At 41.2% G+C, this 21,314-nt stretch overlaps 1 protein-coding gene and 1 long non-coding RNA gene across 5 annotated transcripts in view; one reads left to right on the top strand and one right to left on the bottom strand.

Moving 5' to 3' along the window:
• Nucleotides 1–11,734, bottom strand: part of WHSC1 (Wolf-Hirschhorn syndrome candidate 1) — a 74,337-nt gene extending 62,603 nt beyond the window's left edge. For all 4 annotated transcript variants that reach the window (XR_001875768.1, XM_017820727.1, XM_017820729.1 and 1 more), the window contains exon 1: nucleotides 11,600–11,734. The gene's annotated coding sequence lies outside the window, so the exon portion shown is untranslated. The remainder of the gene's footprint in view (nucleotides 1–11,599) is intronic.
• A 416-nt stretch (nucleotides 11,735–12,150) lies between these two features.
• LOC108500180 lies at nucleotides 12,151–20,605 on the top strand. Its single transcript, XR_001875773.1, has 3 exons — nucleotides 12,151–12,515; nucleotides 16,060–16,255; nucleotides 20,427–20,605. It is a non-coding gene; the product is annotated as an uncharacterized LOC108500180 (long non-coding RNA).
• Nucleotides 20,606–21,314: the final 709 nt, after the last annotated feature.

The raw sequence follows: 21,314 nt of genomic DNA, 5'->3' as shown, positions 1-21,314 counted from the left end.
CAATCACTTAGGCTGGAAGGGACTTTCCCAGATGATCTATTCCAACCCCTTGCTTAAGCCAGGCCCAGTACAGATCAAACTGCTCAAGGCCTTGTCTGGACAACAAGCAGTAGATAACTAAGTGAAAAGATACCGCTTAAAGAAATCAAGTTATTCTCTTTCTAGCTAATAAACCTAAGGGGACTCATTCCATATCACAAAAAAATGAAGACCAATAAGGCCATGCAGTGAAAGACCCTGAACTTTTAGGAGTTATCTTGATTTGCCTAAAACATCAGAAACATTAGAAGATACACAGCACGTAGATTTTAGAATTTCGATGAGTGAAGGTTCAGTTAATGATTCTCACTAATACAGGTCACTAAAACCAGCTGAAAGCACTGAAAAAGGCTCCTCAAATTGCTGGAGCCTAGAGATGACAAACCCAGGAGTAAAAGTGGTAAAAGGAAGTTAAGGTACCCAGGACAACGGTAAATGGGAAAATAAAGACAAAGACAGGAATTTGAGAGAGTAAGATTATCAGAACCAGTAGATTATAGAATATGAAAAATAGACATGTTCGTACAAAGATTTAATGGAATCACATGAGAAGAGGCTTAAAGTAAGAGGCAGAATAATGGGCAAAGATAATAGACATGAGTACCTGTAAGCAAATATAATCCCACTGGGGAGATGAGACATGTAGAGAGCAATTTGCAGGTTAGTCACCATGTCTAGGACAACCAGTGGATGGAAATTGTTCATACGCATCAGTCCTCCTCGCAAAAAATAAGCTACATTGTGGGGTCCAGTTCAATGGAAGAAGTTAGCAAATCTACACATGAGAATAACAAAGGGTTTCAAGAAAGAAGATCAAAATTTAAGCCGGTTACATTTTGCACCACCTTTGCTATAAAAAAATTCATGGTAACACCATAAGGAAAGAAAAGCACGAGACTCTTTGTGAGAAGAGGACGACAGAGCAGAAAAGAATGGGCAAAGAGAAAATAATCAGCAGCAGATAACCAAACAGTGTTGCTGTGAGATCTAAATGACAGGACATGAAAGAATGAAGTGAGACAGATCACGGACAGGATCTGGTTGATCCAAGTTGTAAGAGTAAGGTCCTGAAGCAGCTGAGCATGTGATTAAATTTGGTAGTTAAATTTAAGTGCACTCATGCTGGAGCACTGTATCACACAGAAGCAAAAGCAATCCCTTATCTTTTCCTAGATGACTCTGTATCTATTGAAAAGGAAACTGGGGGAGGGCAGGGAAGGGAAGGGGACAAAAGCACCACACGCTAGTAGCAGCTAATGAGCTTAAACCAGTATCGTCCCATATTGAATGTCTGGTGACCCAACAAGTGCCATTTTCACTAACAAAGAGGAAAAAACATGATAGCCAAGGAGTCTGCTGAATAAACATGATATTTTGGCTTGCGAACAAACAGCTTTCAGTATGCCAAAGAAGATCTGACTTATCAGAGAAAGGCCTCCAGATATTTTATTCAGACAATGACAACTGGACAATCCTTGCAATAGCTTTGTACACATTTTCATATGAAAAGAACAGGTTCTATATAAGGCAAATTATTTTGCAGACATTTTAAATAATGTTATTAATTACTTGAAAGTTCATCATCTGACAGGAGTCATGAGCCAAATACAGTTACTCTGCGTGTCAGATTCCTCCTTCACTGTCCAGGCCACTATCATTTCTGTGATATTTATTAGTCATTTCTTCCACATCTGCTGTAATTTCAGAGATGCTTTTCTTCTGTGTCAGAAATAATGGAGTAGTCCACTCCTTCCAATTCTGCCAAAGGGAGTGAACAGAGTAAGTAACCAACAACGAGGATCTCTATTAAATATCACTTTTGTTTTCTCTAAGGGCTTTCTTACTAAGGTGAATTACTTGGAGCAGGCACAGCGAGGGGGAGAAGAGGGGGAAGATGACACACCTCAATACAAATTCACAGTAAGAGAACTTTATCTACAAAAGCTATTTTTATTACCTACAAATCAGGCTTTCAGCTGGCACTGAAAAAGCTAATAGATGGCTGCTGCCTTTTTCTGTTAAGTCTGCTCCATTCTCTCATCAATTTTAAGACAAAAGGTTATTCCTAATTTCAGATCAGAATGAGACAAAATACTTAAAGATATTAATAAGGTTACAACACATTCTTGCTAATACATTTGAGATCTTGAGTATGCTTACTCACGTTATCTGGTATAATACCCCTGAAATATCAAATAGGAGTAGAGAAATATTTACTATCATGCAGTAAATTCATGAAACTGTTATTCACTGTACTAAAATAACAAAAGATTACTACAGGATCTAAACAGAATTTAATTTCAGAAGAAAACATGTAACTGAAAATTGCATTGCAAATTTGCCAAAAATTGCTACAAACCAGTTCTATCCAGAAGATTCAAAAGCATTATCTCTCATGAAGAAAACCTTAACTGTAGTAGCTGACAGAGAATTGAAAATAATTAAACCAAACCTTTCTAAAAATTCACCACTGGTCTTCGGAAAGGAAAAAAAAAAAAAAAGGAAACCTTAGTCCAAAGGAGGCAATTTTTAATGTAAAAGCACCTGAACTAAAGACTTCATTAGTCCTGCAGTAGATATACAATGATTACAATTAATCAGTCAGCTGACAAGCCTGACTTACAAAGTATTTTTAAATGGGCATATAAAAATTTCCTTACACTTATAGTACACAATAATGTTAGACAGAGATGCACTATACATTTGCACAAAAAGATCAAGCACATTTTGAAAGTTGTGTGAATAAACTTAAGAGTGCTTACAGTTGCACTTACCACCCAATAGTTTTTTCGGGGAAAAGGGAAAGTATCAATTGTTTTTGTCTTTTTTTTCTGCTAATGGATAAAATTTTAGAACTTTAATATTATGGTCCATTTTCATCAACCACAGCAAGTATGTACTGCCTTCTTATGAAGGCAATAGGTAATACCAACTTGTACACTTAAGAACTGTAGAACGGTGAGTAATTTCTTCCCCTTAAATGCCACTTGCTACTGCACAAAGCAAGCTTACAAAATGGATGGACTTGACTTTTTGTTCTTTCTCAGGAAAAGCTTTTGCAAGCAACCCTTGATGACGAGGACAGGGCTAGAAGATTCTGTAAGAGGACTCCTCCCCATGAATTCCTTTTCTCCAAAATCGCAAGAAATATTCTTTTTCCACTGCAGCAGAAATTTAATTTTGTCAGTTCCACTCCTGCTGCTGGAGGTGGGTGGAGAAGTGATGAGACAGATTTGAGTAAAATCAAATTCTTCTAAGATGTTGTATTTCTATCTGAAGAGATAACAGATACTACCATGGTGGGACAGAGGTTGAACAGAAAACAATTGCTTCTCCTCTGCAGATAAACAGGGAAGAATACTGGTGCCTAAAATGGTAGGAATTAGTGGATTTACCACCAGTATTTAATAAACACTAAAAGGTAGCCCCCAACAGTTGCTTAACAAATGGTTAAAAGTAAAAATGTTATGTTTTCAAATGCAAACCTTAGACCTTTCTGTGTCTTGGAGAGCTCCAAATGGTTCAGCTGTAGGGACTGGTCCCTCCCTAACAAAACAGGACTCAATACAGCCAGTCTAGGTCTTTGCTCACCAGTGAAATGATGTCTCTCTCTGTCTCTCAGGTGGGCCAGAGTTGTGCCCCTGGCTTCTATGTAGCTTGGAAACAAAGAACCAAGTAAAATCCCAAACAGCTCAGCACTTAGGTGAAGAGTTCCTTATTTACACTGCTTTTTGACCTGGTCCAAGCCTACTTTAATTTCCCATACCTTCTTAAATCCCACTCCTTTTTCTTTTCAGCATCCTACCTTCACTCCTTGCACCACACCTTCAGGACTTGGATCCTCTGGCTTACGTAAGACTCCCTGCAGCAGATAATACACTGCAGTCTGTTTCTGTTCACTGTGGCCAGTGATTCTGCCCTTATTCCCATGTGTAGTCATGACAGCACAGCAACTGCCTGAAGATTCACAGAGACAATCATGGAAATTTCTGATCATACAAATTCTGAGAAGGGAAGATCAAATCTGGGGTGACACCACAAAATGTTATAAGTAATGAATCAAACGGTAGTGTTAACAAAATGTTATCTGCTACACCACTACAGAAATCAACAACATTGCCCAGAACTGACCAGACAGCAACTAACTTTAATCCAGAGGCTACAATCATTTTGCCCAGACCCTGACAGCTCTGCTATCTTTGTCTATCACAGCATTAAAACCTGTTCATCCAAGTGGGTGAATATAAATGCCAGAAGCACATTTGGTGCACTGGAATCACTGTAAAAGGTGGTGTTGTGACACTGGTGATATGTGAGGCCTTGCCCATAGTATGAAGCCCCAGCTGCCTGTATACAGAGGTGGGCACCATAATCTTTACCACAGGGCAGCATTCAGCCACATCTTCTGTTGTTTATAGAAACAGCAGCACCTTGCACTGATAATGCACCTCTCTAATGTGGCCAGGTAAGATGTACAAATAGATGAGTTCTTTCATCCAGTATATCCAACCTCACATCCCATGGTACTAAGTAAAGAAGAGGAGGGTAAAGTTCAGAGGTAATTAATGGACTCCGTAGAATTTTACTTACAGATGCGAACTGTTCACCAAAAACTGTACATATCCGTATCTGAACAACTTCACTGTACATAATGTAATCCTGGCCATACTGTGCTAAATCTAGTCTGCTTTACACAGACCAAAACCATTTACATTCAACTACATTAATAATTCTATCAATCTATTACCGTGAAGCAAAACACACTCACATGGAACTGGCAGATGTATGCCAGGAACACTCAAACAAGGCCCAAGACTTTGAACATTAAACACTCTCTGAACAAATCCAAATACTTGCCACGAAGTGGCCTTTCTGGGTCTGACTTTACTTGAAGTATTTCCCTGTGCTGGGGCTTTACCATGCTCTTGCCAAAATGCATTACCACCATTCTCATGGTTCTTAATTCCTTTTTGCTACATCTACATAAAAAAATGTCTGAGGTCAAAGGCCTGGCATTTGGGTTTTAGGTTTCTGTAGATATAGTATAGCTTACCCATCTAGCTTGGAGACAGAAAGATAAAACATTTTCCTAACAAACCAATTCCCTCTTGCCTACTTTACAAAACTTCTGTGTTGAGAGGTTTGCAACAAGTATCTCTTACCATTTTTTGCTGTCCTTTCAGCACAGCACTAGCTTTGCGGGTTACTTCGCTGTCTTATCAAATTTAGTTCTTTAGACAAATTCTGTTGTGCATACCTCTCATGGGAAAATCTAAATAGTTCTGACTGTAGAAATAAGTCATGTTAAGCAATTGTAGTTGTTGTCCTTACTTGCAGTTCCTGAAGACTCAGCTATCACTACCATTTTGAGCTAAGCATTCACCCCAGGAATAGATGTCGTAAATGCACTTTCTGCTACACATTTTAAGCCCGCAACTTGATTTTTGCACTGGTGCTGAGTTTCAGTGACATTCCACATTTAATCCCAGCATTTGTTTCCAGTTTGTTCAGGAGCGCTACTATAAACCAGATTCTGATGGTCTGCATTTTGCACCCACAGAAAAATCACAACATTAATTTCATTCTGAAGTATCTGATTGAAAGTTGTCAGCAACTACTCCATATAGTGAAATGATCCATATTCATATCTTTCATCCTACACTGCACTACAAGGTTCATACTTTGGCTTAAATCCCTCTGTCTTTATTATCAGACTAGAATCTAGGCATTCTTTACTACAGAGATAACTCCTCAATTTAGACATTTCTGAGTGCCAGTGCAGTCAGGATCTTTGCTCCAATGGCATCCCACCAAGGCTGGCAAGTTCCACAATTGACACTTACACTTCAACTTATTAGAATGAATAAATACATGAAATGGGTCCCAAACACCATCATAGAAGGCTGCATTACTGCAGGTTCTTTCTATTTCATTCTTTTACCAGTAGCTTTTCAAAATATTTCAAATGACGCTTAAATCGCATCTCTAATGAGATCTTCCCTAACATCAGCCCTCTTTCTTGAAAATATTTTTGCCACGTAGCATCTCATCATCTGCTCCTTGGTGTATCTCTTATTCACTAAGACAACTCACAAGATCAGGACAACAACCACTCCTGCTATGTTTTTGACTATGGCAGAGAAGACATGGAATTCTGATCTTAGCCCTCAAGGCCAAATACGTTTAAAGAGGACTTGTACACTCTGAGATCAGCTCAGCTGGTTAGAGCATGGTGCTAATAATGCCAAAGTTGTATGTTCAATTCCCATACAGGCCATTCACTTAAGAGCTGGACTCGATGATCCCTTCCAACTCAGAATATTCTGTGATTCTGTATGAAACACAGGGGTATTTATGTGTTTTAGCACAGATGTGAGATGCTACTATTTTAGTATTTTGTATAAGGCACAGGCCAAAGAGGTTTCACAAAGACAGTTAAATAGCCATCTCTGTCAGCCAACAGAACAAGACATCCTTGTGCTTCTCCAAAGAGACACACAGAAAACTGGCAGTATCCTTCAGACAGCAGAAGAAAAATGTTAAAGGTTCTATGAAAGTGGAGTTCAACAGCACATCATGCTACAGTTTTTCGGTCATTTGCCACCTATGTATCATTACCCCAAATATGAACATAAAATAGCTCCAATACCAAAGTTCAAAAGAAGATCAAATTGCTGTCTTTCACTAAGATAAAAATAGGACAAGTTAAAAGGATGGGGACAAAACTAGAAACTGAGCCATCACCTCTTGAGCAACCCTTGCAATTTAACACATGCTTTATGTCACTTGTATATTTGATTAGTTTTGAAGTATGTTAAACACAAGAACCTAGATCAATGGTGCCACGGGGCAAAGTCATTTTGCCCAACATATGAATACTGTGAAGTACACATAGGCTAATACTTCACTCTTCCATACTTACTAACTTGATTGCTGTGAAATGTTTAAAAATATTTTCCAACATCTATTTTCCACATGTAGCTCATCACATCACTCTCCTATCAGAACAACTTCCATACAATGGTATTAATTCTTAACATCAGCAAGAAGGATAGCAGAAACCTTGCTTTTGGTTCAACCACGATTCACAGGTATTTATTGCACATAAAATGTATTTTAAAATATTCAGTTCATGGTATGATCTATTGTATGCCTTGGACAGAAGCAGCGTTTTGAATGTACCAGAGAATCAATGGATTCAGTTACCTGTTAGGAAAGTAATGCATGATGGATTAGGCATTAACCTATCATCACCATACACATGGTACTAGTATATATGATCTGTTCTCCAGAAATCTTGTGTATTTTTGTAGTTTACTATTCAACCAGAAGGACAATAGAACAGAGTAAGGTCTACCTTTTCCTTCTAACACATTCCGAAAGCTTCTCTTTCAGCTGACACTAGAAAATATAAAATATCTGTTACAGATGTCACCAAACTTCATAAAAACATTAAAAGTAACACCTGGTGTATCACTTTAGTAATTTCTGTCAGTGCAAAATGAAAGGAAAAAGGTAAATACATTTATATAGCTATCTTAGTACCTCCAATGACTGCAGGTCATAGAGAAGCTAATTTGAATGTGCAAGGAAGGGAGAACTTAGGTAGTTTCTCACTTTTCCTTCAAAAATGTTCTCAGAACCAAAACTTTACAAGTAACCATTAACTGTATAAAATAGCTGACCAACCCATTCAACCAGCTACATGAATTTACAGCTAGCAGGGTGACTACTGGCATGTGAACAAGGTTCTCCTTACCCACCCCCTTTCTCCCAAATTCTCCACAATTAAGCACCACAGGAAATTTAGACTCCCCTGCCAAGATTGGATGAGAAATTATTTTCTCTCTCCACTTTACCACCTGACTGCTTATCCTGGTGCCACATTCCATCTCCGCCTCACATTTACACCACCAAGATTCCAGAATATCCTCGGTGAAGACATTTCTCAAAGCTACATCCTAACTTGCAAGTGATGTTCCCTAGAAATGTGGGACTTACTGATTCACTTAGATCCACTTGAGATGGGGCTCTGAGCAACCTGGTCTAGTGCACGGTGTCCCTGTCCAAGGCAGGGGAGTTGGAACTAGATGATCTTTAAGGTCCCTTCCAACCCAAACCATTCTGTGAGTCAATGATCTCCATTATTCCTTCATCCAAAGGCAAGATTTGAGAATTATACCAGATCTATTGTATCTACTCAACCGTGAGGCCATTTCATTTGTCTTTGCAGAAAAGTAATGAAAGAGCTCAAACGCTATAGCCACAAACATAGTATTAAAACACGCAGTCATCATTATCTACTGCATTATTATTAGTTCCACCCGAGCATTTCTTTATTGATGCCTGATTACTGACTGTTAGGGAATTATGTTTTTTCAGCAATACCATTTAGTGGATGCTTCTCACTGTGCAGCACAGTGCTCCTGAGGAGAAGTAAAAATTTTTTTCCCAGAAAAGCCCAGGCCCTTTACCTTGCTCTACACAGAAAATACTTGCAATTTTCATGCATCAAACCATCTTCTATGCTTAAAACCTAAGAGAAGTCTTGCAGTTATGTAAGCAGGAATGACCAGATGTGACTGAAATGCTGCGAGAATTCTGCTGTATCTTCTCCTCATCATACGCTACATCCTCGATGCAGGAATCTGACCAGAGCAGGTGAACCTTTATGCACACACGGATGGAGTCCCAAGGCTTTGATCGACCACAAGGAAATACAGACATTTATCAGGTTGGAGAAACAAGACCTCGCTCGGGAAACGTCCTGATACCAGTGGAACAAAAAGCAGGCTCAGTGCAAAAGTGAGAGGTGAAAGGGCCACAAACAATAGGGCACTGAAAAATAATCCCTTCATGCCATTCCTTTGCTATTTTATTGCTGCAATGTTTTGGACACAAACTCACATATATATGTGTATATATATACATGTGAAGATACAGAAACATATACATACGCATATTCATTTCACCATCCAAATATCAGAAAGCCATCCCCCCATCAATCATTTTTGCTTCCAGCCTAAACCCAAGTGGGGTTGTTTTTGCTCTAATATCCAGTCTATTGCATGCAGGCAGTAATTAAAATGCAGTAGTCTCCCCTGCAAAACCACCACTGGCTTCAGAAAAGGCACGAAGCCCTACAGACAGTAAAGCACAATTTTTTTTAATCTTACTAGCCATTTGTTGGATTCATATTGAACTAAAAAGAAATATATTTCGCATTTGTTTTCCATTTTCTAAACTACTTTAAATATATATACCCTTTAAGTATAATGACCTAGTTTCTTCTGACATTTTCAAATAATATTTGATAAATTAGTAGGTTTTACTGTAATTTTAATATCTGGATTTTTCCAAGCATGTATGAGGGTGGATAGTCCAGTAACCTTCACAACAACTAGCCATATAGTCTCCAGGAATATTCGGAGTATTTATATTCACATACTGAAAAAAACTGTCAGATTTTCTGATGGCTGCATCCTAGACAAAAATCCTGATATGTTTTAATGTATGAGGTATAGATGCTTACTAAAGCAACCAAAAATTGCACATACTTTAAGTACTGAGCCCTGAGAAGCCCTGAAAAACAGTGGTTTAATTCAATGATTACATCCAACAGTCAAATAATACCACACTGTGAAACTGAGGAGTTTATTAAGGTTGATATGCTGCATTTCCCGAGTGAAATTCCCACAGCAAACAAGCAAATAACAGCTTCAGCAATAAATTTACAAAGATTCTACTAACACACAAAACATTTTAGTAAAGAACCAATTTATTCTTGCAGCTGAAGCCACACATTCCATGTGTACGGATTTTTAGTAAGCATATATATGTCTGCTCTAAGTCACCAGCAAGGACTCTTTGCAAAATCTATTACAAACTTCACTGCCACCCTACAGTGTTTACAGTTACCTTCCTTGGATATATGAAAAGGCTAAAAGCAAACGTATCTTCCCTTTTTTTTTTTTTTAAACGGACCTCTTTAGCTTACTCAGTGTGGGCAGCACTAGCTCCTAAATTTAACAATCAGTATAAATCCACTTTAAAGCAAATGCCAATAAGAAACTATTCACACACACGAAATACATGGGCAATGACTGATACCAGCCTCTTGCTTGCTTAATGTCTGTTAGCAAGAAGCCCATTTTCTCTGAAATCTGTTTAAATATGGTGTTTACCATCTCCCTACCCTTAATAGTGTTTACTCCCCGTTTCAGCCGACATATTTAAAAAAAAAAAAAAAGCCAAAACCAAAAAGCAAGTATAAATATGTTCAAGAAGTATGGCAAATTCCCTTCTCCACCCCCAGAGCGGTAAAGCCACAGCAGATGAGCTGTAACTATGGCCTTGGGAATACAAGTTCCCCAGGCTCTTTTACCACACAAATATCAATCCAAGTTGCAAGAGCCCTACCCTCCTATAGTTAATGAAGATTGAGCCAACGAGCCCGCACGACTTCACAGGAATGTTTCCTTCCCGTTTTCCTAACAAGGCTCTCCTCCCATACCGGTCCAGGATGGACTGCAGAAGGGTGTAAGTGGAAGAATCATCACACCACTGTTTAGTGGAGGAATAAATCAAACATGGCTTCCCCCTCCATACATTTCCAGAGTTACATTCACTCCTGCTGCCGTACAATCCCAGTCCTACCCGGCGGGAAGGGGCAGGAGCAGCCTCCACCTCCCCACACTCTCACCGCCACGGGGGGGACATTTGCAGCCTCCACACCCCTTAAGGAGGCGGTTTAAACCCTGGGGAGGCTTTTTTTTTTTTTTTTATCCCTTCCCATTGGTCGTGTCCCCCCCCTCCGGTTTTCTTTCTGACTTGCACTGATTGATCCCCCATTCCCCGGGGGAGGGAGGTGGGACGGGTGGGCACCTCTCCCTTACCCCTTTATGCTGCCCCCGACCTCCCGCAGCGCCGAGGAGGAGGAGGAGGCGGGCAGGGGGGGAAAAGGATGAAGCTGCAACAGCCGGGACTCCTGCTCGGCATCGCTCCTTTCCGCTCCTCCGCCACCCAGGAGTCAGGGCCCAGCCAGCGGCACAAATCCTGCGGCAGCCTCGGGGGGGGCCGAGGGGCGATCGGGGGGACCCGCGGCCCCGCAGCGAGGGCCAGGTAACGGGGGGGAGGAGGGGGGAGCGAACAAAAAACCCTCCTCCGGGGCACGGGGAGACGGGAGCCGTGGGCTGCCCGGGCGATGCAGACGGTAAGTTTGAGGGGAGCGCAGCCCCGGCGGAGGGGGAGTCCCCGGACCGGGGCGAGCTGGGGTGGGGGGGCCCGGATGCCCCGCCACGGGACCCCCAGTCCCTCACGCCGCCTCCGCAGCGCTTCGCCGGGCACGGCCCGCGGTCCCAGCCCGGGAGGGCGCTCCCGGTGCCCGCGGCGAGGCGCGGGGCCGGGCGGCAGCATCCCCGCGGGCGGGCGAGCCTCCCCGCCGCCGCTCCCGCCTCCCGCCCGGGGCCTGCGGGAACGTGCCCCGGGTGCCTCCTCCCTTCCCGCGGGGAGAGGGGGGGGGTGTGCGGGGAGAGCCAGCCGCGCTCCCGGCCCTACCGACCTGTGCCCTAGCGCATCCTTCCCCGCGGGGAGCCGGGCGAGGCGGCGGCGGTGTCTCGGTGCCGGGGGAGCGGCGGGAGCCGAGGCGACACAGCGGCAGCAGCAGCGGCGGCGGCGGCGGCTCCGGCGGGTCCTGCGCGGCGGCCCCGCCCCCTCCTCCGGCCAGAACCAGCGCGAAAAATCCGCGCCGCTGATTGGCCGCCGCCGCCGCGCGGCCCCCGGAGCGGCCGTTTCAAATCCCCCCGCGCGGAGCCGCCCGCACGCGCCGCCCGCGGGAGCGGCGCCCGCCCCGCGCCGGGCCGGGAGCGGGGCCGGGAGCGGGGCCGGGAGCGGGGCCGGGAGCGGGGCCGGGAGCGGGGCCGGGAGCGGGACAGACAGGAGAGGGGCAGCCCATGGGGCTCGCGGGAGAGCCTGGCTCGCCGCCCCCAGATGGGGTGAGAGCGCGCCCCAGGGCCCGCCCACCGCCGGGGTGGAAAACGCTTGTATTTTTTTTTTTTTTTTAAATATCTTTACGTCGCTGTTGTTGTTGTTTATCTCCCGGTGGGATGCCGGGCCCGGGTAGAAATGCCCTCCTCGGCGCTGGCCTCAGCCACCGTGCACGTGTGCTCTCTGGAAAACCCTGATTTAAGCCAAATGTTTTGACGTTCCGTACAACTGGACACAATTTGGGGGCTGTCGGGTGGCTGTAAGAGCCCAAGTGCGCCTGGCTGCGAATTACCCGGGCTGTCTCTTCTGGAAGTATGGCCCGGGTTATTTTATTTTCTTTTTTAAGCTTGCATCAAAATAAGTACATGTGCTTGCAATTTGCCAATGGAAAGCACAGCTTTTTTATTTATTTAAATTTTTTTTTTTGGTCAAATCATTAAATAGCTGTCATGTTATCATAGGAACAGATATTCCTGTGAAATGTAAAGCAGGTAATGGCCAACTTTTTCAAGCTTTCGATGGTTTAATGAAGAGTTTATGGAGCACTGGGTACCTGTGTTTTCTGTACAAGGCAGAGGACAGAGTTCTTCGGTGCTATGGATACTGTAGTAACCTGGTAGCTAAGGGCCTGTAGCAACTCCTGTGAAGGTAAACAGATGATAATTGAGGAGGGGAACACACCGGCATCATACTTCATGGGTAATGGGGAAATTAGACCATCTGTTACAGAAAGGCTCAGACTATTTTTTTCTTTTTTAGACCTTAATTTACTTTCATATGTTAGAGTTTGTTGATGTGTATTTAATGGTGGGTGCACCTTTCTCAGTTAACAGTTGAACAGTGTGAATTTAGTGCTAATTACTTAGTAATGGAAATCTTAATCGTCAGCTGATTAAAACTTTAATCTCAAAGTGGCTGAAGGAAATCTGTCTGCACTGATAAGGTACCTTAACTTGTTTTAGAGCCTTTCTGTAAAAAAAAAAAAAAAAAAAAAAAAAAAAGCTATCTTTAAGGTGTAAACCAAACAAGGTTTACACCATTAAAGAGAAAGTGCCATTCCATTTTATAATAGCTAATTTGGACTACGAGTCATGACAATTCTATCTATCTTCCTTTCTAAAGTTCAGTTAAACACATTTACAAAAGAATTAAAGATGCTTTCTAATTAAAAATAGAGACACTAGTATCAATACAAATAAACAGAAGTACAAATATGTGAATCCTGTTGTTTACATAAGGGAATATATAGTCATGCTTTTCTTCCACAGTTGAACCATAATGCTAACATATTAAAAGCACAATAAATGGCATTTGCAGGAGTGTTTCGTGTTCCCCCCCCCAAAAAAAAGCCCAAACTTTCATAAGAAATGAGGTTAGTTTTCAATAATTGGCATAATATAAATGCTTTATCTACATTCTCTTGGGAATAAACTCTGTGTTCAGGCCCAATGATATAAGTTCATTTTTATGCAAGACTTATAAAAGAGAAACAGATTTTTATTTTGTACTTATTACTAATCCATAATGTCCTCCAGATAACTCCAGTTCCTATGTTTGCCTTTTGTGTCAGTCCTTTAAGGTATAAGTGGAAGGATTTTGTTATCATGGTCAAGGGGACAACAAATCTTCCTTAGCCCTTACAACTCCTATAGATCACTGGCCTTGTCTATGTGACTAAGATCTGTAACCATGTAGTTACCTCCCTAAAGACCCACCCTGCAAATTTCCAAGAAAGCTTATGCTGGGAGTTAACACCTTTAACTGGAATACTACCAGCTTATATTTGAAAGAGTTGAAGGAAACATTCTCCAATTGGTTTCCAGTAGTTGCAAATTTGCAGGCTGAACCTCTTGGAGATTTTATTCTCTTTCATTATATTTTCTTGGGATTTTTGAATTGGCCAATATTTTTTAATGGTTTTGGTTTCAATGACCTATCCAAGAAATATCAAAGATGTATAACTAGAGCAGATAAAAGTATTCATTTATTAATGACTCCTATTTCATCTTATATCTAAAATTTTATTGCTCCTTACTTTCAACTTATATGGATATATTGTGTTAAACAGTATCACAATCGATGTCTCTCTGTTCAACTCAAAGGATTTAAAATAAATGTAGCAGTTGCATATTGCCCTAGAAATATTTAAATATTTTGGAGATTATCAATTAGTTACTAGGCCGAAAGATAATTTGCAATTTAAACACTTTTTCAAGATCACTTATTCAGCAATAACTGTAGTTAGTGCCTCTGGCTTTAGGCATATGTTGGGATATGCTGAAATTCTAAAACTGAAGGAAGAATTTTGTTGCAACCTCAGGGACAGTCAGTGCTGGAAAAGCCAAGGCCCTACACTGCAGTTGCTGTAGTTCCACTGTGTTAGGCAGAGCTCAGGATCAAGTAGTGTGTGTATGGAACGACTCCGTGCAACAGTGCAGAGCTCCCTACTCTGAGAGTTTGCTCAGCCCTGTTAACAAGGGCCTGGGGCACATTTTGGGGTACTTGTGGCCATTAGAAGCAATAGGGACCAGCAGTTCCTGTGCTAAAGCTTTGCCTTTCTCCTGGCAAAGGCCAATAGCAATGATGGTGCAGTTCTTGAGCACATTTAATCTCATTGAAGATCTTTGTGGCAGGAGCTTTGTGTTTACATTTCTCTCCTGTATGGATGCTAAGGATCGATTGCTTTCTGAACTCCTTTCTTGTATCCCTTTACCTTTTTGTTTCAGGATTTTGTGTAATAATCTGTAAAATATTTTCCTGAATGCAGATTATCTTGGTGGCAATGTTAAGATAACTCGAAGTAGAGTTAAAATGAATTTATGTGAGTGCAGTACATGTGTTAATCAGATATTTCCAAATTAGTAGCAGCAGGACAGCATGTCCACAATGTTTATTGTACTACAGGTGTTTAATGGGATAAGGACTGTACTAGGCCATATAGAATCTACAAATGTAGTTTTTTCTTGTTTCACAAACTTTTCCACCTATTGGGGTGAACGCTGAAGACATTATAGTTCTACTTCAAACCAATACACTGGAAAAGTTGCTGCTGCCCATTGTCCTGTTTTGTTGCAGCATAGGATTGCTTTTGTTGTAGCACAGGATTGTTTTGTTGATGCATAGGATTGCTCAGTGTTGTCCCTACTGTCACCATTACTCTCCATTTCATGCTGTCAGCTGGCAGCCCATTACCTGAGCGCTGACTTTGGCCAGCAGTCCATGTTTTCCCTTCGGATTAACAGAGAGTAGTCGTTGTTTTCAACCTGTCTGAACCTATCCTTGTCTATGTTAGGTATAGCTAGGACAGAGCCACTGATCCTTCAGCATGTCAGTCTGGGTGTCCTCACCACTGTTAAGAAAAATCTTTATCAGCATGTATGCATTTATGTCCTTGGCCGTGCACCATATTGCATGCCTTTTAATATGGAGACAGCAAGCTGCTGCTGGAGAATTAAGAAAGAATGAAGTGTAAACTTAAATCAGCGTTTCAAAATATTTTATATCAAGTGTAGCATATTCGTCCTCAAATTATAGTAGTAAATGTGTTCTTGAGAACTTACACATCTGCTAATTAATTTGAATGAAAATTCATTGAAAATGGTTATTCAAAAAATTTGGCATTGTGCACTAGAATCACTTTTACTTTTAAATTAACTTGAAAATGAGAAGGTATGGGCTTTTCAGACTTTTTGTATGTTTTGTGTAATCTCATATAAAAATGGAGCAATGGTATTTTTTGATTGTAAGTTGATTCTGTGGGAAAAAGAAAATAATCTACTTAGAGAATTTCAAACAGAATTAGTCTCTCTCCTAATGAGAGGCCTCTTATGGGCAGCTACAGCTTATAGCTTAAATACTGATCGAGTAAGATATGATATCCTGATGAAAATACACAGTTAAATGTGAATCTTCCTCAGACTATGAGTTATACACCAGTCTGTTTACCAGATATGTTTTCAGATAGGAAAAGAATGGAGTAAATGTCACTCTTCTTGCAAATATCTATTGTGTGTTTGCACCATTTGTACTGAGCAGGAGGAAGGGAAGTGTAATTGAGGAAGCAAAAGGAAGAGGAAAGTTGAAGACATGAGGGAGTGGGATACATCTTCAGGGCAAGGCAGAGGCCAGGAGAAAGGAAAACTGAGGAGCATGTCCCTGCTGTTTTCCAGTGTTTGGATGATAAAAACCAGCTGTATATCAGTTCTAGGCAGCTAACGTGCTTCAGCCTGGTGTAAGTAACTTCAGTGCGCTAATAAATTTAGCTATAGAAGTTATATGTCTCTAATTATCTTCAACATCACGATGACTTAATTTAAACATTGCTGACATTCAGAATAAAATAAATCTAATCTCTGTAGAAACACACAGCTTGAGCATTCAAAACACATTAACTCTTCTATCTCTTGATAGCATAGTATGTTACTGTTTAAAAGATAAATTTAATATCATTAAGAAGTATATGTACCAAAATACTTTAATAATCAGAATTAATGTTTAGCACTCCAGAACAAAACTATAGTTTTTTTGACTTATGTTTGGTATGTATTTCTAGATCTTAGCTTGTTAGGGCTAAAGCTTAACTCTGTAACTCTTAGCTTTTGAGGAGCCATAATGTAGGTTTGAATGCTAAATTGTTCGGCATTTCAAATGGCTGACTTATGTTTAACCTTCATGTAATTATTGGTCAGCAATAATCACAATTTGGTAAGTTATATAGCAATGGAAGTCTTGAAGAGTGTTTTTTCTTCATTTTGGCAGAGAAGTGACTATTGATATTTCCACTCTATGCCAGGGCCAAAGAATAAAGTTTGTTAAGGGTTGAATAGGCCAGATAGATAATGCTACTACTGTTTCCAGCAGATGCTAATGCAGTGTTTTATTTTGCACATATATTAATCTTTGCTGCCTCAGTACAGAATGGTGAGGGTAACTATGTCAGTCCTAAAGGTTAATTTCATTCTTTTTTAAGGCATGCCATTATTCTGTTAACCATAATTGCTCTTTTTTGAATGATTAATTTGATCATATGAACTGTTTCTAATTATATTGGTGGCTGGCAATTTCCTGTACTGAGAAATTGTAGCTGTGATCATATCCCATTTACTCAGTATATATGCCTTGAGAAAAATGCTCACTGACAGGCATTTTCAGAAACATCCACTAATTTTGAGAACTGTTTGGAGACTTTATATAAGATGCCTAGCACTTGTTTTACATTGGTGTTGAGTACGTGCAAATGTAGTTGACAAATGAGGGCTGAAACAACTGGATTTGACGCATAAGATGAGCAGGCTTGTAAATGCAGGCCGAACTGCTAAATTATCACCTGTGCTGTTTCTGCAGTGAAAACTGAAAGGAGTAGGATGTGTTTCTTGCACATTTTACAGTTTTCTTACACTCTTCTCAAGCTCGACATGCTCACTCCTGTAAGCTCTATTTGCTCGCTTCAGTTATTGTTAATGAAGCAGAGCGTGCGCTCTGCCAGGCAGTGCAGGGCTGTGTGAGACACTCCTGCCTGGTGAACTAGCCCTGGCAGGGAGCAGAAGGGCTGCTGGGCTGCCTGCAGGACTCACACTGTCAGCAGCTCAACCCTACACACAGCACTGATCCCACCGTGGCAGTTCCGGCTCCAGTGCCAAATCTGCGTCCAGTTTACATACAGCAGGAGAACACCAGGCTGCTTCAGCTGCATTTACAGCAGCTGAACTGAACTGTAATTCAAATGAAGAATGTGCTCAGCAGAGAAGAGGTGTTGGGCCTGGCCAGCATTTAGAACACAGCCTACATGAAGATTCACCCACCCTGCATTGTCTCACGCTGAAGCTGGGCATGGTTGTAGTACCACCGTGCTAATAATAGCATCACTGCCGTGGGCACGAGCCACCCTGTGTTGAACACTCCTCCTTTTGCAACTGCTGCAGTGACTGGGCATGTGGTGTTTGCTGAAGGGCTGATGTGATGTGCATTTTCTGGGTCTGAACTGGTTCTTCAAAGCAGGAATAAACTGTTTGCACTGGTCCAAAGGAGGTGATAGGCACTTAAATGGCACTCAGAATTCAGGAGTCTGACTGATTCAAATCCCCAAATTTTGTCTTATCCCAGAAGTACTTCATAGAGCCCAGAAGAGGCACTTTTGTTTCTTACTTAAAGTACACCACTGATAGTTTGCAGCTCACTGGGAGCTGCAATACCAGGATCTCAAAACTGAACATTCTCTCTGGTGATCCAACATGGAGGCCTTCAAAGGGCAACTAAGTGATTTGCCACAGCATTCCATCTTAAATGCACATTCAACATGTGTTCCTTGCTTCATCTACACTTGTAAAACTGTAATCCCAGTGCCTGAGGGGAGTCTGGTCTAGCCCACTGTGGACTTGCAGGAAGGAATCGCTGCAAGCCTTTTTATGTGCTCCCTGATTTGCCTGTCCCCAAGGATTTTTACGGGCAGGCAGCCTGTAGGCCTGGTATGGATGTGTCCTTCACAATACATTAAAGAAGTTTATCAGACTTCCACTGGCTCATTAAAATGGGTCCTGTGATTCCTGCCACTACACACACACTGCCTCTCCAGCCCTGTATTGCCCTTTCTGATTGCTGCTGCCACCTCTGGGGCTGGGACATACCTCTGTTCCTGAATCATCTCAGGCACTACTGCAGTTCTCAGCCTGTGTGAAAGGTAAACCAACTCCCTTCATGAATGGATCACAGGTTTCTGCTTCAGTGTTTTGGCCCAGAGAGCTTCTGCTGCCCAGCTACAATCCACTGTCTGCCTTCATCTTCCTGGGGCCATCCTAAGAGTGTAATAAGTTGTGAGGCATGCTCTCAGAATTTACCACTTTGCTGACTGTATGAACAGCAAATAGAAATCTGAAGGGTGCTTTGGAGATGCTTTTTACAATGCAATATAAGCATATTGACTGGGCCTTTTCAGAAGTCTATGGATATGCTCACACTGGGATAGTTGCTGGGTCTAACTGATTCAGGAAAGAACATAAAGAAGTCATTGATTCAGTGGGAAACATTTACCCAAGAGTCATGTTTGAATAGCTCAGATCTCGGAACAGAATTCCATTTTGGCAATGGCCAGTAATCATTTAAAAATTTACTGTGGCTTCTGAGAATTAATTTCTAGGTTGGTTTAAATATTCAGTTATCATATTCTTTCATTTCATTTTCATGTTGTTGTTGGAGAATTAATTGTATGTTAAGTTTTGAATAATTTTAAAGATTTCATTTATGTCCCAACTATTCTTGCCTTTTAAAAAGGAAGTCTCAAGGGCAGAGACTTAAAAGCCTTACATGTTTTTATGGCACCAGTATGGGAGCCCTCAGCATGAAGATGTCCTGTTGAAATTGAAATATTGAAATATAAATGTTAAATAATGATGTCTTCTGAAAGTAAGAGCCATAGTTTTTACAAACCTTTTGCACATTCATGAGTATGTGCCCGGTAGACAAGCACTCTGGAGTTTGAAAGATGAACCCCTTTTGAACTATAAGGATCCCATCTCAGTATGATTCCTGGGGAGAAAATCTTGTCTTGTCCAAGTGTTTTGGATTTATGTAGGCCCTGTGGAGTTCACTGGTGGGTTTATTTGGCAGGTGGGCCTTATTAACCTGCCAGCAAGGGACTGTTTGACCTGCTTAGGTCTGTAGAGCTTGTAAATAAAGATTCTGTCAGGGAAGAGAGATTCTCTTGTGCTTTGGACTATTTATATCTCTTCTAACTGTGGCTGTTAAAGCTTATAAAGAAACAGAAGGTCTGGGATGTGAGACAGAAAGCCCTGAGGGAGTCTTACGTGTTGTATTTGGATTGCTGTGTTAATATCCTAAAATAAACGCCGCATGCCAGAAAGTGGGGAATACTTTTATTGTGATTATTATTAACTCAAAGACATAAATTATTGGTTATTGAATGGAGTATAGCTGAGCTTGGCTGCAGAGGACAATAAAATAACCTCTTAATTTAACACTAGCAGCTACTGGCAATCAATGGGAGACAGACATTTAACCAGCTTCATTTCCCTCTTTTTTCTTTATCTTTTTCTTCGCATTATTCTTACATTTAATAATTACTAGTATTAAAATTTTTTACAGCTCAGGTAACTAACGAATACAATAAGTTTACAACAAATTGTAATCATAATCAACCTGTGATAGACTCATCATCAGTGGAATTACTTTAATTGGGCAGAAATATATTGAAAGGTATGTTATATTTCAGATTGAAAAAAAAATTCTTCAAGAAGTCTTTTAGCCTGTCTAGTGCAGGTCTGATGATAGGGTCCTTTCTAACTCTGTGACATGTAATTTTAAATAAGTGTGTCTGAATCAGTGAAAGGACTTTACATTATTTTATTTATACTACTTATAATGTAAGAAAATGTTTTTCTCTTACTCAGACGCCACCAGTTTGGACTAGTTGAGCAATATTTTCGAGAAAGGTTTCCTTCTGCTTCAGCTGACCTACAAGGACACCCAAGTGCTACTGCAGATCAAATGACAGGTTCAGCGTCTGCCAGAGTTGAGGTTTTGAGTCTATATTCCTTGTTCATTCACTTGAAAGTCAATTTTGCAATATTTCTGCCTTCTGTCCTGAACAGACTCAATAAATGTTTTTTGACCTTAGTCGGGTTAGACTGTTCTGCTACTTACGCATTCTAGAGATATTTTAAAATATTAAACAGTTTGTAGAGAATCTGTTGAATTTACAATTACAAACATACTGTCTGCAAAAATATTTCACCCAAGTTGCTGCTGCGGCCCAGGAGAACTTGCTATTGGAGAAGGACAAGTAGGGTATTACTGCTGATGCACACTGAGTGGAGAAGGGCTTCCAAATTCTTCTTCCAAAACTTTGCAAGTGGAAGCCACTCAGGAGAGATGCCAAGAGAGGCAGTGCCCTTCCTTCTTTTGTCTACCTCCTTTCCAATGGTCTTCTCTTTCATGAGCTGGAGCCCCTGGCTCCCAGCCCTGCTATGATGTGGGACTGGCAAACTCCTGTGCACCTGTTCCGGGGGGATTAGCCACCCAGTGATAGCCCATGCCCAGAATTTCCTCCACAGATGGTATTACCCTTCAATAAGTGAGTCAGAACCGTTTGACTTAGAGCTTTTTATAGTTGTTGTTGAGGGTAATGATAATCATCCTAACAAAGTCTAGTTCTTAATCTCTCATACTGAATAGTTATGGCACTGGTTAAAGAAGATACCAAGCTGCCCTTTACTCCCATCCCTATCAGCTTTACCAGCACTGGCAAAACACTGCCAAGCTTTTACGATGACCTGTCA

The sequence above is a fragment of the Lepidothrix coronata genome, unplaced genomic scaffold (genome assembly GCF_001604755.1).
Source record: "Lepidothrix coronata isolate B3197 unplaced genomic scaffold, Lepidothrix_coronata-1.0 Scaffold85, whole genome shotgun sequence".
Lineage (NCBI taxonomy): Eukaryota > Metazoa > Chordata > Aves > Passeriformes > Pipridae > Lepidothrix > Lepidothrix coronata.
The sequence above is the reverse complement of the archived record's forward strand: the minus strand, read 5'-3'. Positions and strand labels throughout refer to the sequence as shown.